The 9,841-nt window shown below is 37.6% G+C and overlaps 1 long non-coding RNA gene across 1 annotated transcript; it reads left to right on the top strand.

Annotated features, from left to right (window-relative positions):
• Positions 1-6,565: 6,565 nt before the first annotated feature.
• On the top strand, positions 6,566-9,105 carry LOC105529234. The gene is made up of 2 exons (XR_001004479.1): positions 6,566-6,682; positions 8,892-9,105. It is a non-coding gene; the product is annotated as an uncharacterized LOC105529234 (long non-coding RNA).
• Positions 9,106-9,841: the final 736 nt, after the last annotated feature.

The following is a 9,841-nucleotide window of genomic DNA, read 5'->3' as shown; positions in this document are numbered from 1 at the left end:
CCAACCCACGCTCCCTGGATCCTTGGGGTTTCCAGTGTGCAAACACACTCCAAGGACCACAGTGCCAACAATGGCCAAATTCCCTGGGATTCCTACCAGCCAAAGGATTTGAAAACAACCAGTTTGTCTTTAGAAATATCATGAGTATAGTGCTACTCAAAAAATGAGCTTTGGTTTCCTATATTTCTTCCCTTTCCAATACTGGTAGTATGAGCTTGCTAAAGGTTTCTCCTAAGCCTGAAGGTAAAAGGATTCTTAGAAACTTCCCAGACCAATTTAACATGTCTCCAACCGAAATTTTCGAAACAAAGTCGTATTTTAATATTTTAAAAAACTACCCAGTTCATATTTACTTGAATTACTGCTGATTTTAGACTAAATTGAAATATTGAATATTTGGCTACTCTTTGTCTCCTATGATTTTTTTTTAAATTACATATTTGCCAAGGTGAAAGTTCTCAAGACTTTTTTTAATATTTGGTGCACTTACTGAGAAAATATCAATTACTACGCTATTACTATGAGGTGCAAGATTAAAACTCTGATTTTTTTCCACTTGTTAAGGAATTGGAAATTTTCTTTGTTGACAAAAGCAGTTTTTGAAAGTGAAAACCAAGCAAGAGTTGATGCATTTTACAGAGTATGTGTCTCCAAGCAGCTGGCATAAGAGTAGTAAAGTCGTATAGTTGTGTTCCTTCTTATTCAGGCATTTCCTAATATATCAAAACAGCTGTTTACATAGTGAAAAGGTTCACACTGGCAGAGTCTAAGAGTTCGTTCTGACTGTACTTGGAAAGAAGTGGGTGCTGATATAGGCTAGTAGTTGGAGTGTGCAACACAGGTGCCCCTGCTATTCAGTTATCAAGTATTTTTAACCTCATCCCAGATTATAAACTGTAATTGGTAATAAATTCGTAGTACTTTTTTCTTCCCCCATAGTACCATGTTATACACGGCCACCTTAGAGGATACTTGTCATGGGCTAGATTGTGAAGGGGAGAAAAAGACAAAATCCTCCCTTGAAAACAGGAAACAGGAACATGACAAGGACATAAGTTGATTCACTGTGGCATTATTCGCCCCGTTTCTTAATTTTTTGTCTCTTTTACCTTTGAGACCTTGAGGCTTTCGTTGCATTTCTTCATCACAATATAAGAAAGTCACAATTGAGGCTGGTAATAATAACAGTTACCATGAGCTGAACACCTGCTGTGTCAGGTCCTGCATTAGCATTTTGCTCATAAATCCATACAATCCATCATCTTCACAACAATCCTCCAAGATAAGTATTATTACCCCTATTTTATGCACAAGGAACCTGATGTTCAGAGAGGACAAATTATTTACCAACAGACATACATAACTAAGTGGCAGAGTGGAGCTTCAAACACAGGACTCTCTTCCTCCAAAGCCAGTGTTGGTTCTATTACACATTATGGTGTTCCTTCTAGAAAAGTTATAAGGGCTATTGAACTTTCCTTGAGAGTCAGCATGTTCACTCTATTTCTGCCACAGCTTGCTTTATGAAGCAACCAGTCATTCCCCACCGTTGAGGGTGAATCCTAATTATTTTCACATGGTTATGTTTGCCAATATAGCAATAATACCCCCAAGCATGGCTAATCAAGATGTGGCTTGTTTCTTACCAGAAAAAAAATGGCTCTGGAATTCAGGATCTAGTGAATTCTTATAAGTTGGACTTTCTTATACAGAAACAAGGCATAGTCACTCTTGACAGTTTCCAGTTCTCTGCCTCCTACCAGTTCCTCAATGGGATTGATCCAGATGTTTGCCTTATGCAATAACAACTTCCTGGTGACCCCTTCCTCATGGGACAGCTAGGTACAACCTACTTGACTGTCCCCACAGATCTCTCACTCTGTTCAGATATGTCACAGTGACCACTTCTCAGTCATAGCAGGACGTACTGGAACTCATGCCTGCTTGCTTTAAACCCACCAATTAGAACTTCCCCTGGGAAACCTGTATGGGTAACACCCTGAATCCCAATAAAGGCTTTGGCCCTTTGGTCCCTCCTCTCTCTCTTGCTCTCCACCTGCTAGTTGAGCATGTGTGTACCAGACCCCACTGGTCCTACAAGACGTATTGCCCTCTTCTCTCTAAAATCGGTAAGTAGTAAAAATCTCTTCTGTTATTTTATGTGTTTGTTGTGCTACCACCTCTGTCTCACTTGACTAACACATCTGAACCTAACTCTCCTTCTGATCATTGCTGTTCTGGAAGGTGACTGTCTTGGTAGGGATAAACTGGGCACAGATCAGACAAGAACCACAGTGCATCCGATGGCATAAACAAGTTTTCTAGGAGAGGGACGCCTGGTCACAGGTCAGATACTTAGGTGTTAGGCCATCTTCCAGGATAAAGAAGAATCCTGTGAAAGTCACATTGTAAAAATCAACTATGATCACCCCTGGAACCCTATCAGGGCAAGGATAGAGCTTATAGCCACTCTCCAGAGAAGACCTCAAGACTGAATTAAAAGTAAATACAAGAGAGAATATAGTCTGGAACAGGCCAGACATAGTTGGAAGAGAAAGACGGATGAAGATAAACGGGCCAATTTTTAAAGTTACTATTACAATGATGGAGACATTTCTCAGGCAATCCTAGAGTTTGTTTTGCTTAAACAAAGTGATGATATAAATTTCTTAGTAAGTCAGGAAAAAAACCCTCTGGATTTAGGGCAGGAAGATAGATTCAGGACAGGGACACTTCAGCAAAAACTGTTGTAGCTGAATTCTCTGTTCTCTATCAATTCTATCTATTGCCTTCAGACTAATTTATAGCTAATATAGTAATACAATTTTTGTCATACTCAAAAGTGTTATTACTAGAAGAAAACAATGTATTTCTGAGTGTTGTGATAAAATGGTTTTATTTTCACACCAGTGAACTCAGTCATGTGGCTTCTGAGAAGGAAACACCAGAGTTCACTTCCTCCCCTCCTCAAAAGAAAAAAATAATGGGTTCAAAAATTTGGAATCAAAGGCAAGAAATCTCAGAGAAAATAAAACAATTGTGCATGAAGAACCCTAATACAGTTTTGTGTATTTTAAGACAGGACCTATAAACTTGCTTTAAATCTTGTTCTTCATGTGCTTAAACTATTTCCCACGAAGTTCAGAAGCAAGCTTCAACTCCTTTTCCTCTTTTTCATGTGCTTGCCAAACCCTCAAACACACCACATCAGACACGCAGACAGGTGGACGTGATTCCCTAAACACAGTAATTGATAGAGTTTAACAAGGAAGTCTTCCTTTCCTCTTAAAGTGTACAAGTATGTGTTACTAAAAGGAACCATGGCTCTCAGGCAAGATAAGACACAGATGGTAAATCTTGGAAGATGAAGAAATGGAAGAAATAGGTCCAATGCAACATAATACAATAGCTATGAGTACCAAGCCCTTGTGCTGTCTTAGGTTGTACAAGGGAATCTCTGTGACCTCCCTAACCTAGGATCCAAACAGCCTCTCAATCTTGGCATATGTGGAGACATCTGAGACCACATTATGTCCTGGTATGGTTCCCACAATTATCCACACTCCCTTTACAGGCTCCTTCTTGTATCCTTCTTGTTTCCATTAGCTCCTTCTAAAGCAGTATTACCCCCACTAGAGGGCAGGAAATGGCATGAAGAACCAGTAGAACTCTATTAATGGAGGTCAAAGTTTTGATAGTGAAGAATGAGAATTAGAAAACAATCTCTTGTGTCCACAGGTTCTATGGCCCTAACTAATACATATAATGGAGAAATGGATCCCACTTGAGTCCCAGAGCTATTAAAAATCATTCTAAATTATAACTTTTTGACCCAAACTTTTCCCAGCAGTTATTTTATTTGGTAAATCTATTCTTTCTCCAGAACTCTAAGCAATACCTTTGAGTAGGCTGTCTTATGCACATAGGCAAGGCCACTCACGTTTGTGATAAAATGTTGCTTTTGTTTATTATAACATCCATCCATTCCAGGAAAAGAAAAAAAGCAAAGTAAAAGTTGGAATTTACAAATGATGTTGTGCTTTTCTTTTCATGGGACAAGTTCTAAGATTTTAAAAGAGTGAACAAGGTTTTGCTGCAAGTAATGCATTTATCCAATCTCACCACAAAATGAGAGAACATGGTGTTCAGGTACGATAGGATTGAAAAAAAAAGAAAGAAGCTATAATTGCACGTTTTAGAATTGACTCCAACCTAAAGTATTTGTGAAGCCTTGATCATTTAAAAACAAATGGTGTCCTTGATTCAGGGCTTGATTTTCTAAAAATCTATACTATGTGAGCCCTTGGAGTATATAGATTAGTTGCCCTTTCCTTATAATATGAAACTACTGTTTCTATTCTATTCTATTCTATTCTATTCTAATTTCTCAGAGGTTAACAACCACACTGTCACGTGTGGTTGCCTCCCCACCTACTCCTGTACAGGGTTAAGTACCTACTGATTTCTGACTGGGGTTTGGGTTTTTTTTAAGATCAAATGTATTTTATCTGAGAGGTCAGAGTGTAGCAATACAGCTACAGCCTGGGCATTCCCAGCAGGTGGAAGGTAACATCAACACATTTTGTCTACAGAGCCAAGCATGAAGAAAAACTACAATTAGCTTTTGCTGCTTTTCTGCAGAATCTGCATTTGCATTTTAAATTACATTTTGGTGTATTCATTTTCATCTTTCTTTTGGCTTTTAAAGCTTGAACAGAGACTCCTGACAAAAACACTGCCTAAGATTGGCATTTATTAGGGGAAAAAAAACACATCCACATGATTTTTTTTCTAAAATCTTCCTTTGAGATTAGTTATTTCAGAAAGTCACGTTGACAGGCAGATGGAGAGAGAGATGCAAGATGGTTTCAGAGATTCTAGGAATCTCAACGCCTGGATTTTCATTTTAACATTTCAATTTCTTACTAGTCAGTAAGTTTCTCTGGCTGACTATATTAAAATGTGTACTACTGTAATATATATTAAACTTGCTCTCCTGGTACATACTGACAATTACACAGTTTATCACACCAATAAGTTTTTGAAACAGAATCAAAATTTTTTATCTCTTAAATCCTTGTAGAGATGCTCTTTCTACAAATATGTTAGGCTCTCTCTGTTATCTCTCCTCTTGAGTAGCCTAAATATTATCGATTGGTGATAGCCTTCTCCCTAAGTGGTCACTGGGTGTTAAAATATAAAGTGAAATAAAAATTCACATAAATCAGATTGTGAGTTTATTCTTCCTTCTTTGAAAGGGGCCAGTGACTCCGATATTAAATGATTAACACACTTGACATTCTCTTGGAATCTTAATCCCATGACTTTATGGATGGCTAAACCCCAAAACACCTCACTTTTAATTTTGTTATTATAGGACAGATGTTAAAAGAAAAAAACTAAAGATTGAGCCATGTAACAAAGGAGAATAGAAAAATAGTACAACCAAACTGTCAGTCTTCTAAAGGAGATATTAACATTAAAATGTACTGTTATGATTGACTCAAGTGGACTTAAAGTTTGATACTGTTGGATATTTCTAATTCTCTACATCTTATTGGTATACCTTATTAGTACATGTCTGAGCAGATTCTAGTCAATATTTCTCCAGCTCTCAATGGTTTTTTGCAATAGTTTCTTGTGGCACAATAATAATAAAACTTGTTTAGGATTGAAGCACTTTTACATGCATGCATTTAAAAATATTGAATATAAATAGCACTGAATATAATTAGCATTTGTGAAAAACACAGATAAGACCCTTGTCTCAAAAAGTTTACTTTCCATTTGCCAAAGGGTTGGTAGGAAATAAATGAACAAAATCATTTCAGGGAATTGTAAGTGCTATGAAAAATAAAGTACAATGAGGAAGTAGAACGACTTGGGGATGGTGAAGCTAATTCAGACTGAGTGATCAGAAAGGTCCATTGATATTGTAACACTTCAGCTCCATGACAAGGACACAAGTATGAAAAGGTCTGGGGTCAGAATTTGGGTAGAGACTGTGACATGTGTCAAGGTGTTGGCACAGGAACAAGCTTGGCATGTTCAGAGAAGCCACAGCAGCTCAGGGGCAGCAAGCAAAAGGGAAAATAGAAGGGGATGAACTCCAAGATAGGGAAAAGAATTACACTTTTATGGCATGAGAGGCTATGGGGCTATCCATTTCCATGACATACATCCAAACTTAGTGGCTTAAAACAAACATCTTCTTTTGCTCACAATTTAGAGTTCAGCGATATGGGAAAGTTCGTCTGGACATTTATCTCTGATGCAGGTAGTATTACTGGGGCAGCTGAAGCTGTAAAACTAGGTGATTTCATTCAATGTCTGTTCCCTTGGTGCTCTTTCTTCACATGGCATCTCCTATTCTAGGCATTTTCTACATAGCGTGCTCTTCTCACAAGTTGGTATCATGGCCGTCTTGTGGCTGTCTCTAACTACCGTTAGACTTATGTGACGACTGGTTTCCCCTAGAGCAGGCCTTGACCCAAGCTCCAAGCATTCTTATGACCTCTCCTGGAAGTCTCAGAACATCACTCCTGCCACTTTGTCCTTTTTGGTTAATCATACAAGGCATTAAGGCCAGCCCAGATTGAAAGGGAAGAAAGTCAGACATTTCTCTTTTCTATGCGAATGTCAAAGAATGTGTGGCCATCTTGAAGCTGCCTCAGACGCCATGGTAGGTAATCTGCATTTTATTCTAAGTGTTATGGGAAGTGGCTGGAGACTTTTCAACATGGAAATTACATGATTTTATTTTTGTTTTTAAAAGTCCATTTTGGCTGCTAGATAGAGAATAAATTGAATGAGGACAAGAGAAGAAGCAGGGTAACCAGTTAGAGGTGATTATAGTTTTCTGGATGGCCTACAATGGAATCATAGCAGTGGAGAAGGAGAAAGTAAATATGGGCTACATCTTAATGGATCTGTAGTTGGTTAGGTTTGGGGGAGAAGAAAAAAACCAGGATGACTCCAAAGGTTTTAATGAGGACTTGGAAGGATTGTGGTACTATTTACTGAGACAGGAAAAAAGGGGTAAAGTTATTTACATGTCTCATATAATTGTCCCAGCAGCTCTCTAACGAGGAGGTTCAGTTAGTTATGTGGTAGGACTTATTATCCTCAATCTTTCCTCAGGTGAGAACAGTGGGGTTCTTAAAGAACAGAGGGAAAAGAGGGAAGGGAGAGGGAAGGAGAGGAGCAGGAGCGGGACAGGGAATAAAGAAAGTCTTTCCTAAAACACTTAACTAGATAATGGGAGTACTGGTCTATAATAAGTTCTGTTATCTAGCCAACACATCTTCCCATTATACAACATAGTTAACTGCCAATCATTAGTATAACAAGCTGAGTTTTAAATCATCTATTCTTATTATAAACCTACTCAAAGAATGTTTCCCTCTGGGTAAAATAGGAACAATGAAGATGAACACAAGGTAAAGATATGTTCTTAGTCATTACAGAACTTAAACAGTAGAATGACTAAACCTTTTCAAGGTTCCCAACATTTAGATCTAATTGATTTGGATTTTATGTCTGATAAACATCACCTTCTAAAGATGAAATTTTAAATTGAGAAAAGTGAACAGAGGGGGTTGGAAGTTCTAGTTCTTATTTTTTCTGCCTTTGGCTTAATTAAGTTTATCAAATTTTCTTAAACTCTGTGCTTTAATTTTTCTCATCAAAACATTACTTTTATTAACCATATTCTCAATTCCTTCAATTGTCTGTGAGTCAGCCCTTATAAGGACAGTTGCACTTGTCTCCCACCCATTCTCATGCCTGTTGTCACTCCTTTCACACCTATTAACTCATCTTACATATATAATAAGGAAAATGCTGGGGAGAAAGTTTTTATAGACCTCAAGAAAACAACTTATCATTGTTATGACAAATTCTTCAAAAACATTAATTTTAAATTTTAATTTTATTCCAATATTAGCTTATTACTAAATCTTTTTAAATCCAGGATAACCCAGTATAACTCTTTGACTGTAGGTAGAGTCCTTTTACCACCACTGTTGTGAACCACATTATTCAGTATGCAGCACTTTGAATTCTGCCAAAGTAATCATGATGTATGAAAACTCGCAACATGGTAAAAACAACAAATATTCTATGAAAATCTTAGTCACCAAGACTGTCTGGGACCTTTATTACAATAACATAAGTAGTAGTCAAATTTTCATAACCACTGATAATTATTTTTATCTCTCATATACTTGCTTGATATTGAATTGTTTGCCACTGGGGGTGCTTTCCATCTGGTGAGGGCCTGAGACATTGTGCTAATCACTCACACACACACACACACACACACAAACACACACACACACACCCCTACATCTAAACACCTTTCTTCCACTTTTAGCAATGCCCCTGTACCCATGTGTTAATACTGATTGGGCCTGTTTCCATTCTGGGGGAGTATGGAAGTCAAGGAGTGTTACTGAATAATCATTTGGTAATGTATTTCAAATTGTATTTTCCTCAGCAGAAATAAGTCAGAACTGATGCTTACCTTTTTACCAGTAGTCTTCTATTGGATCTCAAATTTGTGCTATATGTAGATAAGGATGAAGGTAGCTCTAAACAGAGAACACCAAACCATTTCTCTCCTACTTGTTTTGGGAACTAATTTAACTAACTTGGAAATGCTTAAAGGCAGGTCTGCTGAATGTCTAAATACACTTTCTAAAACTACAAGGTTTAATTACAGTTTCTGAGAAATTATAGCAAAAGATCTTTGGATTTCAGTGTAACCAAAATTTCATCAGACATTCCACCATTGTCATTATTCTCAAAATTCAAATGAAATAACCAATGTTGTAAAATGTAAAATTCCAAATATATTTTCTTTCCCCTCAAAACCCATCTTTCTCTTTCAGACATCACAAATTCTGTTAAAGACATGACCATTCTCATTTCCTGCCAGGTTTGGACCCTCAATTCCTTCACTTGAATGTGAGTCAGCCTCACGAGGACAGTTACATTTGCCCCCCGCCCATTTTCATGCCTATGACCACTCCTTTCTCACCCGTTAACTCATCTCACATAGCCTCTCTGCATAGTACAATTCTGAAATAAAATTTGATTGTTTTACAGTATCTAAATATTCTTTCAGTTTTTACTTATTAATTATCAAACAGTTAAAAGTCCCTAATCTGGCTTTCCAGACCAGGGCCACCTCTGGGGTATATGCAGTCCTGGGTGGCAAATCTTTTTATGCAGAGTCCCTGTCTATACAATTATTTTGATCAAAAATGTATTCAGAATCCGTAGTCCCATGTGAGGTAGAGTAATGTATTGATGGAGATTTAAAACAATGGGCAGAGGAGAGGGACTTACGTATTTGTTTATCACTGATTTGGGGCAGGTGAAGATTCTTCATAGGGTCCTGGCACCATCTCTTCCTGTTCAGGTCTGAAAAACATCTTGTCATGTTCGTTTAATGGTGACAGCTCCTCATTTTGTGCTAGCAGAGTTAATTCTCCACTTCTTATTTTTACTTTTGACATTCCAGAAATTGCTGCCAGTTTCTGACCTAATTAGAGTTCAAAAATACTCAGTTTTTCTTATTTTTTCCACTGACAGAAGAAAGTAGCAACGCTGTTATGACTCACAATACCAAGGCTCTTTGGAGTCTGTATTGATACAATTTAATTCTTCCTGCCTCTGCAGTTTCCTAAATTTATTATTTATAAAATGATGGTTACAACATCACTTACAATGCTTCCTCAACCATCAAGCCACCTATGAACACTGGTTCCCAATGAGTCTTCCCAAGGTTGTTAATGTGCCTCATGATGATGACCACAATGCAAGTCTTACCCAGAAT

Source organism: Mandrillus leucophaeus, unplaced genomic scaffold, assembly GCF_000951045.1.
Source record: "Mandrillus leucophaeus isolate KB7577 unplaced genomic scaffold, Mleu.le_1.0 Scaffold756, whole genome shotgun sequence".
In the NCBI taxonomy this organism is placed as follows: Eukaryota; Metazoa; Chordata; class Mammalia; order Primates; family Cercopithecidae; genus Mandrillus; species Mandrillus leucophaeus.
This window is presented reverse-complemented; position numbering and strand designations above follow the sequence as displayed.